The sequence below is a fragment of the Lissotriton vulgaris genome, chromosome 1_1 (genome assembly GCF_964263255.1).
Source record: "Lissotriton vulgaris chromosome 1_1, aLisVul1.2, whole genome shotgun sequence".
NCBI classification, from domain to species: Eukaryota; Metazoa; Chordata; class Amphibia; order Caudata; family Salamandridae; genus Lissotriton; species Lissotriton vulgaris.
This window is the reverse complement of record NC_141685.1, coordinates 669,446,434-669,473,750: the sequence shown is the minus strand read 5'-3', so window position 1 is coordinate 669,473,750 and position 27,317 is coordinate 669,446,434. Positions and strand designations below refer to the sequence as shown.

Here is a 27,317-nt window from a genome sequence, read left to right as displayed (position 1 = left end):
AAAGATATATATAAATATTTAAAATAAAATATTCTATATTTAATTAACACATTAAACTATTTAAAAAAAAATACGTACATTTAATAACAAAATAAAAACATTAGTAGTGAAAACGTTGGATAGCGAAGAGGTAAAAATTACTATTCCCACTCGAGTGAGTGCAACAGTAGAGAAAGCGCTGGATAGAGTAGGGGTAAAAATTACTATTCTCACTCCAATAAGTGCAACAGTAGGGAAAGCGTTGGATAGCGTAGGGGTAAAATTTACTATTCCCACTCCAGTGAGTGCAACAGTAGAGAAAGCGCTAGATAGCGTACGGGTAAAAATTACTATTCCCACTCCAATGAGTGCAACAATAAGGAAAGTGCTGGATAGCAGAGGGGTGCAATTTACTATTCCCACTCCAGTGAGTGCAACAGTAGGGAAAGCGCTGGATAGCGGCGGGGTAAAAATTACTATTCCCACTCCAGTGAGTGCAACAGTAGGGAAAGCGCTGGATAGCGGAGGGGTAACATTTACTATTCCCACTCCAGTGAGTGCAACAGTAGGGAAAGCGCTGGATAGCGGAGGGGTAAAAATTACTATTCCCACTCCAGTGAGTGCAACAGTAGAGAAAGCGCTGGATAGCGTAGGGGTAAAAATTACTATTCCCACTCCAGTGAGTTCAACTGTAGAGAAAGCGCTGGATACCAAAACAATAAAAACAAAACTATCAACATTTGTATTAAATTTAATTTCCAAAATTAACATAATTTATATATAAATGTAAATATATTATTAACAAAGATAATACAAAAAAAGAATTACACATTATTCAACACTATAAAATCCACAACACACACCTACAATTAATTACACTATTAAATTTAATAATTACTAATTAATTAATGAAAATTAATGTATTATTTATTAATTAATCAATACAAAATCAATTACTTAACACCTTTCACACCATTTACACATATAAACACCAAAACACACACCTAAAATTAATTACACAATTACAATTAATAATTTCTAATTAATTAATGGTAATTAATGTAAGAAAATTAAATAATTAACCTAATTATTCATTAATTGACTAATTGAAATTAATGAACAATTAATTATTAAACTATTAATCAATTAACACATTAATTTGTTCAATACATTTTAAGAAAATTAAATGACTTCCCACCTTTTTCCCCTATAAACCCACAACCCGCTACGGAACTAAAAACGCAGAATTAAACTTAAAATAATTTAATAACTAGTAAAACTCTAAAACATATCATGATCAACAATTCTCATTAAAAACACTCAAATACATAAAATTATTATTAAAATGATATTTTTGTAATCTATATTTTTGTAAACTATATTTATTACAAAGACATTTATGTAATCGATATTACTTACCTGCCAATCGATATTCTTGTCAACTATATTTTTGTTGTTGATATTTCTTCCCCACAATATTTTTGCGGCAATATTTCTGTTCCAAGATATTTTTGTGGCGATATTTCTACTCTGCACCATATAGGAGCTCATTGCGGGGTACTTCCTTCAAATGTTATGATTCTGAGGTGCCATGTTGTTTAATATTGTATTTGGTCAGAGTACCGGAAAGTTTATGTTGAGAAACCATTACATTAAGGTGATGAATTATCAGTGGAATTTGTCACACAGATGTCATGTTATGGTTTAATTGATAAAGAGGCCGATTTTGGTTTAGAAAACTCAGAAACGTACTGCCAGCGGATCCCACCTATGCACATTTATGACTTATTTAGATTTCAAATAAAATTCTTTTAATACTCCAGTAATCTGTGATAGTTGCAATTTCCCACAAGTAGGTATTGAATTGCTCCGTCAGTTTTAAGTTACTCTCAATCAAAGGCATGTTTGCACGTGTAATTGATGAGCATTTATGCTTGTTTTATTTCCTTGCAGTAGTGCAATTGCACTTTAACATGTTTTTATATTTTTCACTCCAGTTTTGGGGGCTGTGCTCTTCCCCATTCCTTTTTTGGATACAGATGTACTCGTGCCTTTAAAAGGAATAAGGATCCCTTTTAATAAGCAATTTTTACACCTAAATTCGGCTTAGGTGGGGCCTACGCTTGATTTACGCGTGTAAATGTACGTAATATATTCAGATTTATTTACATGTAATATAAGGAAGATGTAATATTTGCATGTGAACATATCTGCTCAAATTAAAGTGAAGTGAGCGATCCAGGACATGACTGCCCTTCGAAGTCGGTTAACACCATCAAATGTGCAAATTTTTGTGTATTCATAAACATTCGTAAGGTACGTGGCCACCCTGGACATAGTTAAATATTTACCCCTGTCAGTTGAATGCATAAGTAAAGTATCCATCCACGATGGCACTCGGGAAGGGAGCCCTCAGAATGGGTGGGGGATATAGGGTAAGGGAGGTTCAGGTACATTTTCCCCACAGACAAAAAGATGTTTTAAAGTGCAGTCACGTTAATGGGACGTGTTTATGCATTAGTAAATGTAAAGATGTTACATTTACACATGTGAAAAGAACTTCACAAAGGACAATTCACAAATTAAATCCAGGGCTGCTCCTGTAAAACTAAAACTGTTGTAGGTTCCTTGGAGTACTCCAAAAATCTTTTGTGCATTCCAAATTCTGAAATGTACTCTAACTGCAGAATTAAGCCTGCAAGAGTCAATTTACAATATATTGGTAAAACACCTGGGCCCCATATCCCTGTCCTGTTCATGGGTTGAAATGTGCTCTACAAATATGTATGCATAGCATAAGCTTGCATGTTTGACATGTTACCCAGGAACACCTTCACCTTGCCCAAATGAGATTTTGGAAGGTACATAATACTATGCCATAGTGGTGTATTATTGTGTGTGAGACGCTTGCTTTGCCAGTGTAAATTATTTTGTGAATGAAAATGCACAAAACCAAGCCATTTGCTCACCCAAGTTGATATTAAGGGCCTTTGCACCCTCAAAATTGTCACAGTGATTTGCCCTGAGTTTCAGACGTGCAGGATTTTCTCTATGCTTTCAGGACATTATACCTATTTTAAAAATGGCAAGCAGGTTTAGATAAACAGACTTTGATAGGCTTAAACATCACTCCTAAATGTATACGTCCCATGATATCCAGCACTATGAGTGAAAGCCGTCATCACATTTGAAGTGTTCTAAGAGGTGGGTGGATCATATCACAAAACTAGAAAGAGAAACCAATGCAGTGCCTCTTGCCCTTTTCATGGTTATATCAAGTTCACAATTCATACACTCACCTAGCAAAATAGGAGCACTGGTTCACAACCACACTATTCATACCAACACAAATATGTTAATGAGCACCATACATAACGAGTGGTTTGTAAATCTCATCAGCACCCTAAGATGGCAATATAGGACCATATTAATGTTACTAATTATGTATTTTGAGTGCCATAGGCCTAATTACAAGTCAGGTGAACTGGCATCCCTGGGAGGGATACCACTTTGCCTCATCACGAATGGCCATGCGTTCCTGGACTCATTTGTTACTGAATGCGGGAACACCAGGCCCTATTTTAGTGGCCAGAAATTCTGGAAGGTAAAATTGCAGGAGGTGTGGCTGCAACAGAAGCTTTGACATATCCTTACAGTCAAGGGAGTCATGTGCCACAAAGTTGATTTCAGACACTCATGAAACCATTGAACATGTGCATATCAAAGAAAGGGGCATGGGGCACAAAAAGTGTACTTTATCAACTGTACCAAAATACGATGAGGTCTCGCTGTTTTTCAACATTCTCAGAGACCTCCTGAAGTGTGTCTATCACATGTCCCTCTGATTGATAAGTGAACACAGGCAATATTCTAAGCACTTTCTTTATCACACTGGCATATGGTGTAAGCTTATGACAGGGGCGGCTCTAGGCTCATGGCGGCCCTGGGCAGTGAGAGTAGGTAGGGGGCCCCGGAAGAGTGGGGGGCCGCGGAGGCCATTGAAGCGTGGAGGGTCAGGGTGTTTGGAAGTGGAACAGAGCCAGAGGTCGCCAAATCCCTGCCAGGGGCCACCAAGCAAATGTGTATCCATCCTCAGAGGATTATTATATTAAGGATATTTTTGGCGTGGTGGCCCCTGGGGTTTGGTGGCCCTGTGCAGGTGCACAGCTTGCACATGCCTAAGGCCGGCCCTGCTTATGAACCATGGTGCAATCTAATAGGAATCCTCCCTCCTTTCTTACGTTAAATTGAGCTACAAACCATTAAATGCCACTTTTCTAACCACTTATTTCAACCCTGCTTTGTAAGCAGGTCCTGTCAATTTTTTTCTGTGACCAGCTTTTCCCTGGTAAAAGCCATACTCTCTTGGACTTATGACTAAATTGCTTCTCATCTTTTCCAAATGGATAAGAGCAGTGCTTAATTTGAGCTGGTGGCTTTAGGTGCTCGGTATGGGCACTTAATTGTCAGCACAGACTCTAGTGACAGTTCACCACATGGTGGCGCTGTCTTTAATTTTGAGATGCGCACAACAACTTTGTTTATTAAGTTAGTGTACATTAAAAATGAATAATACCAGCCTCTCATGCCATTATTATATTTTTGTGTGGCCTGAAATAGTCTGAATTGTCACACTTGTAGGAGTGCAATGATTAGGTGTTATGTCGGTCCTGTCATTGGCAGCGGCAATGTATTGTGCAGGCTGCAGTGCCTTCTGAGATGGGCCCAGTTGCTTAATGGGTAAGAGCCAGCTGGGAATTATATGAGATCTGGATGCTATCAAAATACAGAATATGCTGTACCTGGGAGGAATGAGGGCCTGAAATGCCGCAAACTGAGAGTTTATATGAAGCACACAACTCTGGTAGTCCCAAACCCATTTTTTGTTGCTTACTTGAGAGTTGACAATGAAGTATTCAAATTTCGGCAAAACATATACGGTAATTGACGTAAACGTGCTACATTCTTGGAACCCATGAAATTTCAGCAGGTGATGTTTGACCTATCAGTGACACATTTCATTATGTTTTATTTATATTATTGTTTGTGTTAAGCATTTATACAGCCTAGTGGTTTCTTTAGAGATTGTTGTATGTTCAAGGGTATTAAGTAAACCAGTCTTTTGAAGTTGGAAGTGCGATTTGGGGGTACATATATAGATTCTAGGCTACGTTGTTGGTGGAGTACGAAGTGCTACAGTCCTTTTAATTATTTTCTATTGGTTGTCTCAAGGAGTAAAAGAAGTGTAATGCAGAAATCTCTTCTGCAAATGTCTGGTTTCTCACTAGAAGGAGCAAGAGTTGAATTGAGAGGTTACATGTAAGTATTCTCCATCAAACAACATTCCTTCCAAACCTGTTTGTGTACCTTCTTACACAAAAATGATCTACTAAAAATATGTAGCTTGAACCTATTTAATTTAAATCCAAAGTTTATTACAAAATGTAAGTTCTGATATTTATGAGTTTACTATTACCAGATTTGGAATGATATTTCCTGCATGTAGCTTAACCATGTTTATGGTAGTGATCCAGCGGGCCAAAGACAATTCTGTCTCAATAAACACAACTCTACACCACGATACTCACCATTATTCATAAAAATCAACACTAGGCCCATAAATGACTGAGACAAGAATTGACCAACTGAATCGTGTGACCTAATTAATCATACTATTCACAAAGCTATTTATATATATGTACAACTGTAGTTTAACTCTGACATTTTAATTAATAAACAATTAATTAAGTCAAAACCTAGGCAATGGATTAACTGATGGTAACTTGACACGAAATAACTAAGTCCAGCTTGTCATTTCAAAATCTATTTTATTAACTTTATTTTCAAAATAAGAGCATTAAACTTGAAATCTTTTTAATAGCAAATGTATGCATCTTTTATTAAGGGACTAACTTAATGAACTGTTGTTACAAAGCAAGTCAGAAACAATGAATTATTTGCAAATTAATTTTCCATTTTAAACTATCTCCCTGTCTATCTCAATCTCAACCTGAAAAGGAAATTATTAATAAAGTCAGATCATCTTATGTGCGCCAAAAGTCCAACAGCACGTCATCAGGGGTCAGGAAACAGCCAACAGGGCTGTCCAAAGGAACCAGTTTTTATACCTTTCTAACTAACTAAGTAACTAAATCCTAAAAGTCACCAAAAATCCTGCTTTACTATTGGCTGAGCCATGTCAGTCCACCAGCGTGTCACTCGTTCCTGACCAAGTCCGCGCACATCATAAGCCCTTATTGTTCTTAGATTCCATCCTTCTAGCTTCCTTAAAAATGCAACATTTAACCGAGCAAGTGAACTTCCACTTCCTTAACTTGGCAGGCAATACAGGCTCACTGTCCTTGGTGCTCTGTCTAAGAACACTACTTCGACTCGACCATCAACTGTTCTGCACATTATTCCTTTGTTTTGGCCGGAAATTCTTTCTTTATCACAGTGCGTGAGTGAAGGCTTCACTCTGGTCAAGTCATCTTTTCAGCTCTGCCAGGCACCCATTTTCTAAGGCCCACTTGGAAAACTAATATTTAGTTCTGTTGCCCACCCCTTGCTAATTATTAATTATTAACTCATTAAATTATGTTACCTAGCTTTGAGCACAAGGATAAACAAAACTTTGTCACATAAAAGACACAACATAGACAAAAGCACATTTAAAAATAAGCACGCTATTATTTAATCAGCCGCAGTTATTGTTGACAAAACAAAAGGACAAAGTTAATATATTATTCAAACATACTGACAAATGCAACAAGAGCACATAATATTAATCCCGCGTGTTTATGAAGGTGCACATTACTCTAGGTTGAATTAATACCAAAACATGCAACACTTATTAATATTTTTATTGATTATGGGAGTTTAAATCTGCGAACAAAAACGCATTTAATTTTAAAAGTTCGCTTCATCAACTCCCTCATCTGGTGATTTTTAAATCACCAAACAAAACCAAAAATTTTAACAAAATTTTAACTTTTAGAAATGTCATATTATGAACACTCTCTGTGTTAGTAAATCTAAACTCCTGTCTCAGCAGTTTGTCTGGAAGTGTCATATTGAGCCCTACGAAATTCTTCCATTTCTATCTCGTTCTCCTGAGCTGTTCTGAGTTTATAAATCCTTCTTTTTTCCCTCACATGCTTCTTTCTCTTGTGAATCATACAACTAATTTTTAACAAAAGTGTCACTATAACAATGATTATTACAGGATAAAGTACTTTGCCAATGATTGAGCTGCCAATTTGTCTAAACCAGTTCCCGATTGCCTCAAATCTTTTGTCCAAACGTTCTGAAAAATTATCACTTTCCATAGGTTCTATTTCTGAGTGAAATTCAGTGATATTCTTTATAAGCAACTCTATGTTCTGACTTTTGTCTGGAATATAAGTGCAGCAATGCTGAACATGCAAAATCCCACAGACTCCTCCCTCTTTTGCTAGGAGAATGTCTAAAGCAAGACGGTTCTGCATCACCATGCTTCTGGTGGCAATAAGTTCAGTCTTAACGAATTGAAAACCACTTGCAGTATCAGTGGACAATCTGTCAACAATTGTGGAAACCTTTCTAATTTTAGTTGCATTCAGGGTTATTCCCACCATAGGAATTTTTGCACCAAATATATCTCCCATGATCTCAGAGGACCTTTCTCTCTTGTACCTGTTCAGGTGTTTGCCAATTTCAAATGAACCTTCACCATTTCTGTCCACATGAAAAATGTTGGGAAAAACTAGACCAAGGTAGCACGTCCCATACCAATGGTCTGGGAGATTAAAATATGCTTTGTTCCCACAAACAAAATAAATTCCAGGGAAAATTGGATCTTTACCACCTTTAAATCCCCATCCTCCTACAATACGATAAGTGTCTTCACATTGACTAGCACCGACGAAATATTTGTCGTAAAGCGTGTTATCTCTTCTAATACAAAATTTCCCACTAAGAGGATCATCTATGTGAATAGCAGCATATCTCTTTTCACAATTAAGTTTTTCATCTTCAAGCTGCCAAAACTTAGATTTAGTCTGTTTCAGCATCTCATTTCTTTTGTAAATCGCCCTTCTCTCCTCAACCAACTTGAGAAAAGACCTTTCTTCATCTCTCATTTTGCAGGTTAAATTGTTTTTGTAAGCATACTCGTAGGTGAGTTCATTAGTTACCAAAAAGAATTCCCTCATCTGTTTAGTAGGTCTAACTTTGTTTAGGCTATGTACAACTTTCAGGTTAGCGAAAATGTAATCAAAGTCTGAGTAATAATACTCCAGACGACCTGTTTGATAGAACAAGCTAGCTATAACACTTCATGTTATTCCATAAGTAAGGGGAAGCATGTTATATTTGACCCCTTCTGAAACTGAAGTAGGAAGCTTAACACAAACATAACAGTCCTTGACATCCATGGCCCTAACATACTCTGACAAGAGTCTTGAAAAATAATTAGTAGAAAAATCACCAACAGATCTATCTTGATGGATCTCTGGCTTGTGCTCAATAACCCTGCTAGTTTTGCCTGCAACATCGTGAACAGCTTGTTTAGATTCCGCTTTGCCTGTCATGTTTACTTTATAATCCTCCTTGTCTATACCAAGAGGAAAAATAAGTGCCAAAATTAACCAAACTAAAATGATTAGAATCACACAAATAGAAGACATTTTACAACATCTCCTAAGAATAGCACACCTTGAATTGTCCGTATTAGGCATTCTTTTTTTTTCTTTTTTATTTACTCAAATAAAATTTTTAAAATAATAGTAGTACTATATACACCTTCCCTTTTTTTTTTTTTAGTAACCCTCTAACAGCTTTTCTTCGACCTTGCGTCTTACATATAAGTGTTTTTCCAGATAACACAATTTCTTGGACCTTGTGTCACCTAACACAATTTCTTCAGCCTTATGCCAAAAATAAACCTCAACTTAAAGAAAATTATTTCTAATCATTGTCACTATTTTATTCCATATCTTCCTGACTATTACTACTAATCTCCACTACTGGTGGGATTATAATGTAGGCCCACTCATGAGACTTGTACTTTGATTTGGCTTCAATGGTCTCTTGCCCTTTCTGCTAATTACTTCAATTTTCTTTCCTGCTTGTTCTTTTTTATCTGATTCACTATTCTGACTTGATATCTCATTGATCTGCTCTTTTGATTTGTTCACCAACTTGAACTTTAGATTTTCTTTCGGCCAAACATCACCTTTTCTCAAGAGTTTCTTTTTAGGCTCAGTCTCATTATATTCAGCTTTCCAAGCCCTTTTTCTGAATTGTCTTATTTCAGACTCTTCATCACTCTCGTCCGAGTCAGTTTCAGAGATTTCAATTCTATATCTAGGAACTTCTTTACTCGGCAGCTTCACTCCGTTAGGAACAACATCTCTGTAGCTGGTACTTGTAATTCGTCCTCTTCCTCTTCTGGAATTACTTCTAACTTCCCAGTTTCAGAATTTTCGTTCCAGCTTTCAGAGCTTTCAATCTGCTTTTCAATACTCTTTTGATCTTGAATCTCTACTGACACAGTTTCCTTTCTAGTTCCTTTTCTAGTTCCCTTTTCTAGAACATTTTCATCATTTCCTGAATCTAGAATCACAATCTCTAGATCTTTTTCATTCAATGCCTGATTCGTATCAGAATCTTCCAAATGTCGACTTTCTTGATCTTCAGAATCTGGATTTTCACGTTCTTCTTCAGAGTCTGAATCAGTTGTTGTGTCGTCACTATCCTCATCAGGATTATCAGGAGGTGGCACACATATAGTTTGACTCGCATGTACCCACCTTTTCAGACCTTTGCATTTAACTGCATTTGTTGTGACTAGTATCACCTGTCTTGCTTTTTGCCACCTGGGTACTAAACAGTTTCTTCTCCAATGAACTTTTGTTCTGACCCAGTCTCCTGGCAATAGATCATGAGCCTGCTCCTTGTCTTTTGAAATCACATCTGTTCCCACCTGATGGAATACAGAAGTTACCACGTCAGATAATTGTTTGCAATACTCCATAATTGCACTTTCATTTATTGTCAACAATTTTCCAACTGGTATAAAAGCCTGTCTCATTACTCTTCCCATGAGTATATCATGAGGGCTAAGACCTGTCTTTTTATCTGGTGTGCTCCTCAAAGATATCAAAACAAGTGGAAGTGCATCTGTCCACTTCATCCCTGTAGCTAGGCACATTTTTCCAATTCTATTTTTATTTGTGCCATTAATTTGTTCAACCACGCCTGATGCTTCTGGTCTGTATGCACAATGTAACTTTTGCTTTATACTGAAGGCCTCACAAATTAATTTTAGCAGTCTGTTTTCAAAGTGTGTGCCACGATCACTTTCAATAGTTACTGGAAATCCATACCTCGGTATAATCTCCATTAAGAGCAATTTTGCCACAGTAACTGAGTCATTGTGACGAGTTGGGAATGCTTCCACCCATCTTGAAAACAGACAGACAATAACAAGGACATATCTCAGCTTGTTATGGGGCGGCATGTCAATGAAATCCATTTGTAACCTGGTAAAAGGACCACCCTCCCGTCCTATGGTTCCCATGCTCACAACTGTTTTTCTATTTGGATTGATTTGCTGGCAGATCAAACATCTTTGGCAAAGTGACTCCGCAATAATCCTAAATTTTGGATTATACCAAGTCTCCCTGAACATTCGAATCATTGAATCTCTTCCCAAATGACCTGGACCATGGTACATCCGTGCCATGTCAGCAATCATGCAATTTGGCATAACAGGTCTGTCATCTTTGTAAACCCAAATCTCATCTTCCTCCCTCTGTCTGCAACCTTCTTTCAGCCATGTGTTTTTCTCCTCATCATTTGCCTCATCTTGTAAATCTTTTACTCCCTGTGATGTTTCAACCACAGATATTAGCATGAGAGAGTTCATAACATGATCATTGTCGTTTTCTCGATTAATTGAAGGATTGTTTTTCGCACAGTAACGTGCAGTTTCATCTGCAAAGGAATTGCCTTTAGTAATATAGTCCTCACCCTTCTTGTGCACTCCACATTTGACAACAGCTATTTTCTCAGGTAATTGAATGCCATCGATCAGTCTTTTGAACAATTTTGCATTTCTGATCAGTGTTCCCGCAGAGGTCAATTAACCTCTTTGAGACCAGAGCTGACCATAGTCATGGACTATGCCATATCTATACTGACTATCAGCCACTATGGTAACCTTTTTTCCTTTTGCTCTTTCACATGCACGAATTAAGCCAATTAATTCTGCCACTTGAGCTGAACGAATTCCTTCAAGAGTTGAACCTTCAACTATTTCTGCAACCGTGCAAACTGAATATGCTGCTCTCAGAATGCCTTCATCTGTTCTTAAACAGGAGCCATCAACAAAGTAAACAATGTCTGACTCTGATAAAGGCACATCTTTAATGTCTCCTCTAGGTTTAGTACAGTATTCCAAAACATCCAACCATTCATGATCAACATCAGCTTCATTTCCGATTTCAGTAACCACACCGTCTGGCAAAAGTGTAGAGGGATTAAGATTAATACTCCTCGCAATAGCTACATTATCTGATCCCAGAATAACCTTTTCCTATTTGGTCAATCTGTTACTTGACAGATGCTGTGTTTTACTTCTGGTAAGAAGAGTTTCAACTGAATGTGGTACATATACTTTTACAGGAAATCCCCTTATGATTCCTTCACTTTGCTCAAGGCTTACACTTGTTGTAGCCACTGCTTTTAAGCAACCTTGCAATGCTTTCGCAATAGGATCAAGAACAGCTGAAAAGTAAGCTATTGGCTTTCTCATTTTTCCATGTCTCTGAATTAAAACTGATAATGCACAACCTTCCCTTTCACTGCAATACAGCTCGAATTCTTTATCATAGTCTGGCATCCCCAAAGCAGGAGCTTCACACAGACTTCTCTTTAGTTTTTCAAAAGCCTCTAATTCAGTTTTTGTCAAAACAATCGGGTCTTTTATGTCTGCTTTTGTCAGTCTTTGCAGTGGTTTCGCAATCACTGAAAATCCACAAATCCATTGGCGACAATAACCAACCATTCCCCAAAACATTCTGATCTGTCTTTGTGTTGTTGGAGGTTGTATTGCTCGAATCATTTTTATTCTTTCAATTGTCACTTGTCTAATTCCTTTTGCAATTCTGTGGCCAAGGTATTTTACCTCTTGTTTGCAAAACTGTAGTTTCGCAGGTGACACTTTATGTCCCTCATCTGCTAATCGATTCAAGAGTATAATGGTGTCCGTTACACAATTTTCTCGAGTTTTTGCAGCCACAAGGAGGTCATCAATATACTGGACCAATGTTGACTTCAGGCAACTCTAAATCTTCCAGGGATTTCTTTAACAACTGATTGAAGATAGATGGACTCTCAGTATACCCTTGAGGGATACGACACCATGCTAAAATGCGATCTTGGAATCTGAACGCAAACATTTGTTGGCTTTCTTGATGCAGTGGAACTGTAAAGAAGGCATTACATAGGTCAATGACCGTATACCATTCTGCATCATGCAGAATCTGATATAAAATTACTGCTGAGTTTGATACAACTGGACAGCAAGGAACAACTATTTGGTTAATCTTTCTCAGGTCCTGAACTATTCTGTAAGTTCCGTTTGGCTTTTTGATTCCCATAATCGGTGAATTACATGGGCTGCTCTCAATTTCTTTTAAAACACCTTGCTTAATGAATTTTTCAATTGCCGGAATGACACCCTCAATAGTTTCAGCTTTCATTTTGTACTGAGGAATGTTTGGAAAATCTATCCCTTGCTTCACAGTAATTTTTACTGGGTCTACATGTTTCATCAAACCCATTTCATCACCAGTTAAATCCCAAATTTTCGGATTAACTGCCTCTTTCAATTCTTCAGGTAAATTGTCTTTATCGTAAGCAGGAAACATTTTGTTTTCTTCTTCAACCATTAGCATTGTTAATCTATACAGGCCATGTTCTTCTAAGGTCTGAAGCTCAATACCATCCGGTGAGCAATATATTTTACAGTTCATTTTACACAACAAATCCTGACCTAATAGGTTAACGGGACTGCTGTTACAGACAACAAATCTGTGTTTGTCTTTGTAATTTCCAATTTCTATATTAACCGGTTCTGTCAAATCTGTTTTAATTTGTTGATTAGCAACACCTACAACCTGGATTGTTTCACCCGAGAGAGGAAGATTTTCAATTTCCACTGATCTAACAGTAGAACGGGTAGCACCAGTGTCCACAAGAAAAGTGACATCTACATCATTCACTTTACCATTTACAAATGGACCTGACTGATCTACCTCAAGAGTGGCTCCAAGCACACACTCTCCCTCTTCTCTCAGGCACCGTCATGAGTAATCTTCTGAATCACTGCTCTCATTTTCTTTTAGCCAAAATTGTTGAGAAACATTCGACACATTCACTCTTTGCGATCTGTTTACCTGCTCAGCTCCGCAGAATCCCGTCTCAGGACTGAACCTCTGTGCATTCATACAATTTGGTAGAGGTGGCTGTGGAATTTGACTCTGCTGATTGAATTGGCTCTGCTGATTCACTAACTGTCGCTGTAGCTGTTGCTGCTGACTTATCTCATTTAACTGTCGCTGTAGCTGTTGTTGCTGATTTATCTCACTCTGCATCCGTGGATTTAATGATGAATTTTTAAGAATTTCTGGGCGGATTCTCACACTCTTGCTTCCAGTGTCCAATCTCTCCGCAATTAAAACATGGGAGCTTTTGTTTAAGCTCTTCAATATTTTCATTAAATTTGGGTTTGTTCACAAAGTTTCCCTTAAATTTACCTTGATTCTGCTGAACATTTTTATTTCTAAGGTTGCTATGTTGCTGTTCAGCTACCTTCACTTGTGCCCACATTGCCTTTTCTTTAGTTTCTTCTGTTTCGCATCTATCTCATCACTGCAGTATTTTGCTTTTCTCAGAATGTCATCAACTGAAAGTGATTGCCAGTCGACAATTCCGTTTCTAATCATTTCTCCAATTTCAGGTCTTAAACCATAAACAAATCTGTAAATGAAGTGGCTCATGTGCTTTTCCCTTAGGTTTTCAGAGCCACTGTATTGTTTAAATACCAAGAGTAATCTCTCATAAAAGAATGAACTGATTCTTTTGGTTCTTGGTTTGTTCTGTCTGTTTTAACCCAATCCACTTCTTTTGGAGGAATCTTGTTTTTCAGCCACACAATTACTTTGTCATAGAAATCCATTACATCGGCTGAAGGAGCACCTGTTATTTTATGTCGAGCTGGTTCTTCTCTGGGCCAACCCACAGACATTTTACATTCTGTCCAAAGATCTGATGGGACAACAATGTCAAAGAAACCATCAAGATCAATCCACAGACCTTTTGAAACTTTTATAAATCTGTCTACCTGACAATACCATTCTACTGGCTTTTCTCTCAGCCGAGGGAAATCATTTGTAAAAAGCAGAATGTCCTGTCTTGTCCATGGAACATGAACATAACCTCCGCCAGCTATTTCTCTCATAGGAAATTCACTTATGACTTCTCCTCTTTCTCTTCCTTTCTTTTCTTTGTCCATTTAACTCTCCATTTACTTAATTCACCTAATCTTTTTAGAAACACAATTAACTCTTTTACATGGGTTATCCTACCTGTGGTATTCAGGTTCTCAATGTCTTTCTCGGAAAAATCCACTCTGTAATGTTTTTGCAATTGCTTCTGTTGACTTAAATCTATATCTAATTCAGCAGCCACATCTTCACATTGATCATATTTATTTTTCGTTTTCCATTGAATACTTTTGCAAATAAATAATAATTCATCATCCTGATATTGCTTTACACAGTCAGTTCCAATAGTGCCAATAATTAATTCTTCTAAATCTGCCTTTAATTTTGCAACATCAAGTTGTTTAGACTCAGGAACTTGTGGAATTAGTGGAATCTGTATTAAATCTGTTTTGTTCGTGGTCTTTTCTAAAGACCCAGAATCAGAACCTGCAGCTGATGGTGTCAGACCATTTGACAGACTTTGATTAAAAGTTAAATTTGGCATTGTTTTATCTCGATGGATTTCTGTTAATACCGAATAAAATTTCTCAGCCACTTTCTGAATTTCCGCATTTAATGGAATAGTCAGAGCTGAATGTCTGTTTTCACCTTGTTCAAAAACTGGTACAACAGGACCAATTGTTACTGGTACTGTTACTGCTTCCATCCCTTTTGTTAATTGCTGAATTATTTCTCCCTTTGCTTTTAAATATTCTGACATGTTTGGTATATTTTCAGGTACTTCTGCTCTTTTATCACTTTTCGGGAAATTATTTCTCAGTTCTGCAATTTCTGGATAATTTCTGCTTTCTCTTGGGGTATTAGATTTACTTCTTGACCTTGCTCTTTCAGGTAATCCTAAAAATCGAGGCTAATTTTCATCAACCTCTCTAGGAGGTGCACTAGGAGAAATTCCTGAAGAACCTCTCGGGGTAGACTGTGAACAGCTTGGCTGATAAGGTGTGGATTTGTAAGAATTTCTTCTAAAACTGCATCATCTAATTCTTCATCAAGATGACCTTTCTTTCGGGAATTCTTTTGATCTGATGTTTCAACAACCATTTCTCTAACTGGGTACAAACTATCATGCATATCTGCTTTTCTCCAACGACGCACTCTATCTTGATGAGTTTCCCTATTTATATCTAATTTTGGGCCTCTTGTTATTCCCTAGTTTTCTCGTTCAAGCTCCATCATTTCAATTTCCCATTCTACTAAAGCTTTAAATTGAGTGGGTCTGGGCTTTGGCGTGAGAGCCATAATTTTATCTCTTAAGTTTCTCAAAAATTTAACATTAAACGATCCATCTTCCGGCCACGCTAATACACCATCATTTTTGGTCTATTGCATCCAATTTTCAAACCAGAGAACAGTATGATAACCATATTCTCCTTCCATGTATGCTGCAGGTGTTTTGTGCTTCTGAAGTAATTTTCCACCACGCGTTTCAATTGTCTTATCGGGGTTGAATAAACTTTTAAATTTCTGAAACCATGAAGGCTTCTTTTCCTCTTTATACCAATAACTCTTGACTTAAAAATATTCTGTTTAATTTAGAAAAAATCGTAAGTATTTCCTTGTTGTTCCGCTACTGTAGCCAATCCGTGCGCGAAACACACCAACAAACCAATCAGGTTAAGCCACGTCACTACCTTGCTCAACCAATAAAAACACTGTTTTCAGAAAAGACCAATCAGCTAACAGCTCGTTCTGGTCACGTGAACCAATCAGTGCGCTTGCTGTGACATCTATCAACCAATCACAGCGTGAACCCTGTGACATATACTGCCGCTGCAGCTTCGCTCCGCAAACTCACCCCTCCTTCACAAAATATTTTCACAGCGCCATTTTAAAACAATTCTTTTCAATGAAATACAGTTTATAACTACGGAAAAATAAAACCATTTGTCCGTTTCGCTAAACAAAGTGATAGTTTTATCAGACATTCAAGTTTTCACTCTCGTGAAATAGACAACGCTATTTTCGCAAAATCAATTTTTACGCATTCAAAACGGAAAACCCTGTCCATATATACATGAAATCTTTGGCAGGACTCTAACCAACCAATAGAAATCCACAATCGCCAATAACAATAGACAACGCTACCTTACCCTTCACACAAGCTCGGAAAAATCCTACTACTCTTTTCGCAATGAGTTTTAAAACGGGCTCCTAGTCCCTGCTACAATTTCATAGAAAAACCTCACTATACATACAACTTGTCATACCTAAAAATCCCTAGACTTGTGCTGTAGGTCCACAACGCTACCTTACCCTTCACACAAGCTCGGAAAAATCCTACTACTCTTTTCGCAATGAGTTTTAAAACGGGCTCCTAGTCCCTGCTACAATTTCATAGAAAAACCTCACTATACATACAACCTGTCGTACCTAAAAATCCCTAGACTTGTGCTGTACGTCCACAACACTAGTGATATATTCAATACCACTAAGCCCGTCTACGCCCGTCCGCGCCTGGACCGCGCCCAGCGCCATACCCCCCTGGCCCTCGCGCTGCGCTGCCCTCCCGCATCACCTACGATGCCGCCACCCTCCTAGCCCTTAACCCCGGTCGCGCCCCCAACTGCGTCCAAGCCGCTCCTGGACACACTCATGGACCTTTCTCCTGCTACTCCTGCAAATTCAGCGGCACCAACTGCATCTCCGCTACGACCACACCACAGATTCCCGACCCCAACCACCTACAATGCATCCTTCTCAACACCCGCTCGGTCCACAGACACGCCATTGACCTATGGAATCTACTAGACACCATCTCTCCAGACGTCGCCTTCCTAACAGAAACATGGATGAACGCTTCCTCCGCCCCAGACATCACCATTGCCATCCCTGAAGACTATAAGATCACACGCAAGGGCCACACAGGAGGAGGAATCGCTATCGTCCATAAGAAATCAATCCGCATCTCAACCAGCTCTGACGCCAACCTCGCCAACTCCGAACACCTTCACTTCCAAATACACATCGACCCCAAGACCACACTCAGAGGCACCCTCCTCTACAGACCACCAGGACCCCGCGCTAAATTCAGTGAAGACATCACGGACTTCATCACTCCACACGCGCCCCCCTCCAAAGACTACATCCTTCTGGGAGACCTCAACTTTCACCTTGAAAAGATCAACGACCGCAACACCACCACCCTCTTGGACAACCTCGCCAACCTCGGACTTAAACAACTAGTCACTTCACCCACCCACATCGCAGGTCACACACTCGACCCCATCTTCACCTCCAGCAATCATGTCTCCTTCAGCCACACTACGGATCTCCTCTGGACTGACCACAGCTGCGTTCACTTCACCTACAACAAGCCAAAACCCACCAACCACCTCCAACCAACTCTGCAAAGAAACTGGAACAAAATCACCACCGACCAGATCTCCGCATCGCTCCTTCTAAACACTCCAGCCCACTCTTCTAACCCAAACCAAGCCGCCGCCAACCTCACCCTATGGTTATCCAACACCGCCGACACCTTAGCACCACTGAAAAAACGTCAAAGCAAACCTGGCAACAAGAAGGCCTCATGGTTCAACGATGATCTTAAGAAGTCCAAGAAACTCTGCCACTCCCTTGAAAAGGCCTGGAAAAAAGACCCAACCACTAGCACCAAGGACGCCTTCAAAAACGCCTCCCGCACTCACCACCAACTTATCCGAAAGGCCAAGAAAACAGCATTCAAGGATCGACTTGACAACAACGCCCACAACAGCAAGGAACTCTTTAACATCGTCAAGGAATTTTCCAACCCCTCGGCCAACTCCAACGACATCACCCCCCTCTCAAGCCCTCTGCGACTCCCTAGCCTCATTCTTCCACAACAAGATTGCAGACATCCACAACAGCTTGGACAACCAACCCGGAGACCAACCCACCCAACCATTTGCTGAACATTCTCCCCCCGTGAACACCCTTAACGACTGGAACCCAATCTCCACTGAGGACACAATCCGAGCAAAACACAGCACTGAGACCGCCCTCATCGCAGCAACAGACGACATTCGAACTCTACTGGACAATGGAGACACAGTCGCCCTCATCCTCCTCGACCTCTCTGCAGCATTCGACACAGTCTGCCACAGCACCCTGTTACAACGCCTCAATAACATCGGAATACAAGGAAAAGCACTTGAATGGATCACCTCGTTCCTCACCGGAAGAACCCAGAGAGTCCGCCTCCCACCATTCAAGTCCGAGGCCACTGAAGTCATCTGTGGCGTACCACAAGGATCTTCACTCAGCCCCACCCTTTTCAACGTATACATGAGCCCCCTCGCGGCCATCGCCCGTCAACACAACCTCAACATCATCTCTTACGCGGATGACACTCAACTAATCCTTTCTCTCACCAATGACCCCAGCACCGCCAAAACTAACCTACACGAAGGAATGAAAGAAGTTGCCGAATGGATGAAACAAAGCCGTCTGAAACTGAACTCAGACAAAACAGAAGTCCTCATCTTAGGTACATCCCCCTCTGCATGGGACGACTCTTGGTGGCCGGAAGCCCTTGGAAAAGCACCCATCCCGACAGACCACGCACGGAACCTAGGCGTCATCCTTGATTCTTCACTCTCAATGAACAGACAAGTCAGCGCCGTATCCTCATCCTGCTTCAACATTCTTCGCATGCTCAGAAAAACATTTCGCTGGATCCCCACCGAAACAAGGAAAACAGTCACCCATGCTCTAGTCACGAGCCGACTGGACTACGGAAACACCCTCTACGCAGGTACTACCGCTAAACTCCAGAAGAAACTCCAACGAATCCAAAACGCCTCAGCCAGGATCATATTAGACATCCCGCGCAACGAACACCTCTCTGGTCACCTGAAAAACCTCCACTGGCTACCCGTCAATAAGAGAATCACTTTCCGACTGCTAACCCACGCACACAAATCACTCTACGACATCGGACCAGAATGCCTCAACTCACGACTGTCCTTCTACACCCCCTCCCGCCAACTACGTTCTTCCAGCCAAGCCCTCGCCACTGTACCTCGCATCAACAAGACCACCATGGGAGGCAGATCCTTCTCATACCTGGCTGCTAAAACATGGAACTCACTCCCCGCTTACCTTCGTCTCACCCAGAACCACCTAGCATTCAGAAAGCAACTTAAAACGTGGATATTTGACAAGTAATCCTCCTCCCCTTTCTAAGCGCCTTGAGACCCTCTGGGTAGGTAGTGCGCTATATAAATTCTCTGACTTGACTTGACTTGACATTTGAAACAGAACAAATGAACTGTGTAACTTCACCTGTCCCACTACTCTGCCGGCACATAACCAGGAATTTTTCACACTGCTGGAAAAAACCTTTCGACAACGTATAACAACTAGACAAACCTTAACATGTGTTAAACATGTATCCTATGTAACATGTCAGTTACCATAGCAACTATCCTCTGCTACCAGAGAATTGATCCAGCGGGCCAAAGAAAATTCTGTCTCAATAAACACAACTCTACACCACAATACTCACCATTATTCATAAAAATAAACACTAGGCCCATAAATGACTGAGACAAGAAATGACCAACTGAATCGTGTGACCTAATTAATCATACTATTCACAAAGCTATTTATATATATATGTACAACTGCAGTTTAACTCTGACATTTTAGTTAATAAACAATGAATTAAGTCAAAACCTAGGCAATGGATTAACTGATGGTAACTTGACACAAAATAACTAAGTCCAGCTTGTCATTTCAAAATCTATTTTATTAACTTTATTTTCAAAATAAGAGCATTAAACTTGAATTTTTTTTAATAGCAAATGTATGCATCTTTTATTAAGGCACAAACTTAATGAACTGTTGTTATAAAGCAAGTCAGAAACAATGAATTATTTGCAAATTAATTTTTCATTTTAAACTATCTCCCTGTCTATCTTAGTCTAAACCTGAAAAGGAAATTATTAATAAAGTCAGATCATCTTACGTGCGCCAAAAGTCCAACAGCACGTCATCAGGTATCAGGAAACAGCCAACAGGGCTGTCCAAAGGAACCAGTTTTTATACCTTTCTAACTAACTAAGTAACTAAATCCTAAAAGTAACCAAAAATCCTGCTTTACTATTGCCTGAGCCATTTCAGTCCACCAGCGTGTCACTCGTCCCTGACCAAGTCCGGGGCACATAATTTGCCCTTATTGTTCTTAGATTCCATCCTTCTAGCTTCCTTAAAAATGCAACATTTAACCGAGCAAGTGAACTTCCACTTCCTTAACTTGGCAGGCAATACAGGCTCACTGTCCTTGGTGCTCTCTCCAAGCACCCTACTTCGACTCGACCATCAACTGTTCTGCACATTATTCCTTTGTTTTGGCAGGAAATTCTTTCTTTATCACAGCGCGTGAGTGAAGGCTTCACTCTGGTCAAGTAATCTTTTCAGCTCTGCCAGGCACCCATTTTCTAAGGCCCACTTGGAAAACTAATATTCAAACAAACACAAGACAGTAATTAATTAGAGAATTGAGACCCATTCTGTTACCCACCCCTTGCTAATTATTAACTCATTAATTTATGTTACCTAGCTTTGAGCACAAGGATAAACAAAACATTGTCACATAAAAGACACGACATAGACAAAAGCACATTTAAAAATAAGCACATGCTATTATTTAATCAGCCGCAGTTATTTTTGACAAAACAAAAGGACAAAGTTAATATATTATTCAAACATACTGACAAATGCAACAAGAGCACATAATATTAATCCTGCGTGTTTATGAAGGTGCACATTACTCTAGGTTGAATTAATACCAAAACATGCAACACTTATTAATATTTTTATTGATTATGGGAGTTTAAATATGCAAACAAAAACGCATTTAATTTTAAAAGTTTGCTTCATCAGTAGATATTAACCTTTTATCTGTAGCAACATATACATTTCTCTAAAGGCCTGCCTGCATTCTTATGGTCGGAACTATAAACAAGATGGACATTGCACACCCATGGCTATTTTTTTAAAGCAATTTGGTTTAGGTTAATCAACCTGACATTTTTATTTTATCTCCAATAATATTTTCTTTTCAACATGCATTGGTGCTCTTTGCAAGCACAAAAACTGGTTGCAAAATGTGTGACTTTTAGTTCTCAGTAGCCTCCTCCTCTAATTAATCGTATGTAATGGGAACCATTCTGCCTTGAAATTCCTCATCATTCCTTTAGCAAATGCTTGCAGTATCCACAGAAGACCGTTTTAAAGACTAAAGATGCAACTTCATGAAAGGTGGCATGTGCCATTTAACAACTAAGTAGTCATTGTTATTAAGCATGGAAGACAACAGTCCGTTGATAGTGGCATGCAACAAATTTTGGCACCAGTGGCAGCTGGTTACATTCCAAAGTGGACTGGTGTCAATACCTATCCTAAAAAGTACTGAGTGAGTAGAGCAGGTACAGCTGGCCTAAGCAACAATACACAGAATGGATCAAAATCGGAAAAGATGAACTGGAGATATGATTCTTTAAAGTTTTAAGTATAATACTCACTGACATAATGGTATTTATGGATTGCTGACCTTTGTGATTGATTGCTTGCATGCTAGAATACAAAACATTCTCAAACATTATCAAGTTAAACTACTAAGGGACTAATGTTTAACGATTACATTTATAACATGTGGTCACAAATTGAGCTTTGAAATTTTCGAATGCAGTTTGAATTTGTGAACCTACAAATAGATCAATTTACAAAATGTCGAACTGCAGCTGGTTGCATTTTGTTCTCAACAGTCACCTGAGTTGCTTAAAAATCCTGTCTCCTTTGAAAAGAAAAAAAAGTTATCTGTTTTGGAAACATTCAGCTAGCACAGGCAATGGGTCATTGCCTACTCTCTCTGAAGCTGCCACACTGATTCCAAAAACGGAAAGCATCCAAAGGAATTCCCCCTCCCCCTTTGTGAATAAGTTACCATCCCAAATTGGGTGTCAGTAACAGATCAATGTTTTTTAACTGGAATTACGGTTACAAACTATTGATACATTCCCTACCAACTCGCAGTTTGGAGGAAACTCCCTCAACATGCCCCTGCCGAATTGTGATTCGGTCTGAGTTTCTAAACCCGTTTTTAGATTTGGCAACTCTTTCTGAATTTCAAAATGAGGTTAGTACATCAGAAAAAGTGACCCAGTGGTCACAAACCTGATAATTTTGGGTTTGTGCACCACTTAATTTCTTTTTACACTAGCCTCTTAGTGCCCTCCTCTGGTTGCAAGTTCCAGGAAAAATACCTTATATATCAGTCAGCAACTACTCACACTCATTGGCATATGCGGATCACTTTAAACTGTATTTTCAGTGGGTTTCAAATATGCTTATTACCAAGTACATGTGGATTTGTACCAGCTGTCTCTCACACTTCTTCATCCATCACACTGCTATGGGCTGCAACATAACACAATGACCGCACAGCTCTGGTCCCCATGCATGACATGGAAACACTTTGCACACAGGATCAAAACAAAGACGACACACTTCCAACTAAACCCCCTACATGGTGTAGCATGTTACCCATGTAGTCAAGTGCTTCCTCACCCTACATAGGGGTAGTAAGTGCTATATAAATGTTCCAATACAATATAATACAAAGCAAAAATACTTATCATGTTACACATATACATGTATCTAGCCAGTTTGACCCACAACTCATACGCTTAGTTAGAATCTTGAAAATCTCCCCTGCTTGAGACATCCAGTACCTAAAACTCTGCCTCCGAAACATCTAAACTTGGAGGTTTATCCACTATCTAATGCTCAGTTCAGTCAAGGCAGAATTCCTGTTATTTGGCAAGAGCAAAAAGCTAAAAACAGTTTACACCTCTCACTATGACAATGACCTTGACAACTTTGAACCCCAACTTTCACTGACTGGCAAATCACTTGAATTCACCCTCGACATTAACCTCACCCTTCCCAAAAAAGCAAAGACGGCCTCATACCAACTCTCTCTTCTAAACCAAATGAAACTGTTTCTTCCAGAAAGTGATTTCAAAACTACTATTTAAGCTCTTGCATCTGTATTGTGGTAACACCCTTCTCCTTGGCCATCCATACTCTACCCTGTCACCCCTGAAAGGTTCCTACATTTAGCAGCATGTCTCATCCAGGCCCTGAAGAAATATGACCACATCACCCTCATCCTGATGGAACTCCATTGTTTCCTGTGCTGCCCCATCAACCTCAAGACCAACTCCTTCAAAGTCATCATGGCCAGCATTCCTGCTTATGTTGCAGACAAGCTCACTGTTATACATGTCAGCATTGTTTTGGTCTTCCCCCAAACCTTTTGTCTTCTCCCCTCCTGTTTTGCTGAATTGGCTTTTTTTGGCCTTAGGCCTCCGTGCACTTTACCACTGCTAACCAGTACTAAAAAGCTTGTGCTTACTCTCTAAAACAGGGTAAAATTAGCTTACATCTGATTGACAAATAAACAACCCATAGGTGAGGATACAATTCATTTAAAAAGTGCTACATGTAGTTTTTAGTTTTACATGTTCCAGTAGTGAAAAACTCAACAAATTTGTTTTTCACTACTGTGAGGGCTGCCTCTCCCACAGTATAAAATTGGGTTACATTATTTCATATAATAAGTGATAACATTTGTTTGGGAGCAGGCAGAAATGTCATGTTTGGTGCGTAAGAAATTGTCATTTAAAGTCCTCTTTACAGATACATTTGAACTTTAAGTCACCATTCTGAAAATGCCACTGTTAGAATGTTGGCATTTTACTTGGTCACATGCCTAGGTGTTGGCATTTGGCCTTTGTGTTTACTTCCCAGACACCCACACAAAAGAGGAACAGGATATTGGCAGGATGGGCCATCTTTCCAGGATGCAGGAGCAAAGCTGTGCACAGTCCCACTTTCACTTCCAATCAGCTACCTAAGCTCACACATAAAGAACTTCACAAAACCCGCTTGTGACACCTGTCAGTTTGGGACAAGGAGGCAGAAAAGTCCAGACTCTTCTGTGGGGGAAAAACTCCAGTAGTTTCTTCCATTTCAAGACTGGCATTAAGAATAAAATTAGGAGCCTCCGACCCACTCTTCAGTTTACTTATGCACCTGTGGAGGGACTCTCGGAGGACTGCTCTGCAGCCTGTGGCCTACTGTGTACTTCAGAAGAGTGCCCCGCTGCAACAAGAGAACTGCCTTGCTTACTGAAGCCTGCCTTGCGCCCTAAAAGGGCTACCCTGCTGTTTGAGACCTGCTTTTCTGCTTGAAATTTGTACTTCCAGAGTGACTTCAAGGGCTACTTGGCTAACCTCTTGATCAGTGTCTCAGGGACAGAAAAGGCTCCAACCATTTTGAACCTGCATCTTGACCCAACTTGAGTGGATCTTGACCCTCTAAGTGGTGCCTCTCCAGTCATGACCCCTTTGAAGTAATGTTAAATTTGCCCAGATAGCTCAAATCCATAACTGGGGTGTGGCAATTTTTCATCCAAAAAGGGCCTCAGAACCGAGAGGAGACTGGGACCAACCTGCTCATTAATCTTCCCAAGGTGCATCACCGGTTGGCCTGACTTCACGGTAGCTCCTACTACGATATTCTGTGCAGCAGCAAATCCAGTTCAGCAGCTTACCGCAGAAAGGGTATCAGGCTTTGCGGAGCTCTCATTGGCTACAGCCTGCAGTTTCATCCAGCTGGAGATTTTCAGCTTACAACCAAGAGACTAAGTCAGAACATAGAAACCTTCACTGTGACTTTGTCTTGAGGTTCCCTGACTACGACACCCCCTTCTTGGCTTGCTGAACTTTACCTTCTCAGACATTTTTGATCGAAATTTCTTCTGAGTCCAAAGGTAACCAAAGACTGGGCCCAGTCCATTTTGTGTATCGTAACCTGCGCTACATCGCGGTCAGCCATAACTTTCAACTTTCCCCCGGTCTCATGCGACTAGATGTCTGTAGTTGGTGCTTTTATCTTTTAATGCTATTTTTCTCTTTTGAAACATTCAAAATTCTGAACTCTTGTTTTATTGATTGGATTTTTATCATTCTGGTGTCAAATAATGTATTAAAATTTACTGTGTTTTTCTAAATTGGTGTGGGATTTTTCTTCTGTTGTGTTTTCACTTTGTTACGGTTTGTGTGTTGGATAAATACTTTACACATTGTCTCTAAGTTAGGCTTAACTGCTTTTGTGCCAAACTACAAGAGGATTAACCACGAGTTAATTTAGTGACTTTTTGTGGTTCACCCTGACAAGGATTGTAGCTGTTGCTTGAGTAGGGTTTCACCCCTCTGAATCAACAACCCAATTCTGGTGGTTCTTTGCACAACCCCATCTGGGACACAATAATACTACAGACTATGCCCTGAGAATCTGTAACAGCATCCCCATATTCATCAGGACTGCCCGAACGCTACTACAATTTAGGAAAGAGTTGAAGACGGACTTCTTTAAAAAACGCTTCATCACAATGCATTATCCGTCCATAACCCAGCTACCTCTCCTATCATTTTTGCATATGCGCTTGTCTTTGAAACTGTAGTGCACTCCGCTACTTTTTGGCCAGGTTCGTGCTTTAGAAATATCATATACATACGTACATGCTCAATCTGGCCATTCAAACGAATCTCCCTTCCGTAAAGAACCAATGAATATAGATGCTCTCCACAGTGATTAGAGCGGCAGACCCTGATGCAGAGGTCTAGCCCGGGACCAGGGTTCAATTCCCCGCCTTGGCGGGTCTTGGGCTCAAAAATTCCACGGACCTGATAATTCTCGCCTCGGTGCCTATTCTAATCATGGAGTCCCACTCTGCAACTCTGGGCAATAGCTTGCTTAATCTCCACAACGGCCCCCACAACGCTAAGGATGCCTGGCCTTCACCCTGGGGGTGCCCAGGAGTGGACGCCTCACAGGGAAAGCCAGGACGGGTTCCACAGCGGTATTCGTACAAGCGCCTTGAGACCCTTGCGGGTAAGTAGCGCGCTATACAAGTATCAATTTACATTTACATTTTACAATTTTTTACCAGAAGGAGGTTTTGTGTGCAATCGGAAACAGCTATTGTGGTGTGCACATTCTGCATTTATGCACACTAACAGAGCAGCTGAAAATATAAATAACTGGATTGTATGTATGCTTCCAAAAGAGGTATGTTACAAACGCTGCCTCTCATATGTCAGACAGCATTACAGAAGTATGCAGCACAATCTGTACTGCTCTATTCCCCAGTGTCCTTTGTGTAGGTGCACAGATCCAATACTCCTACGGATATATATATATATATATATATATATATATATATATATATATATATATATATATATACACATGCAAAATTGGATATTCGGATAGCCGTGTGCATGATTTAATTTTTTGCACTTCAGTGTAACTGGGGATAATATATTTCCAGTGGTTTGCCTAATTACTGTTATTTCAGCTGCGAGCAGTTAATTATACTTAGAGGAATGGCCTCAATTACGTTTTAAATTAGTTTGTATTCACCCTACTTTGTGAAAAGAGAGTGCAACTAGGTGGTGGCAAGGGTAATGTAGAATGTTATTTGCAACGTTCAGTAGGGCTCACAGACATGTTCAGATAATGCGAACAGGACGCAGGACATTTGGTACCTGAAATCATCACCACACCCATGTACAGTATCTTGAAACCCATGTGAGTTAAGTACGTGCTGTATAGAACAATTATTAATAAATGGAGTAAAATGGAATAAAAAAGTAGAGAAAAATTATAAAATATATGGCACTTAAAACCATTGTTCAAAACAGTGTAGTATTTAATAAATACATCACTAGA

The 27,317-nt window shown here is 39.7% G+C and overlaps 1 protein-coding gene across 4 annotated transcripts in view; it reads left to right on the top strand.

Moving 5' to 3' along the window:
- Positions 1 to 27,317, top strand: part of LOC147747627 (putative oxidoreductase ZK1290.5) — a 775,562-nt gene that overhangs the window by 280,977 nt on the left and 467,268 nt on the right. The window lies entirely within an intron of this gene.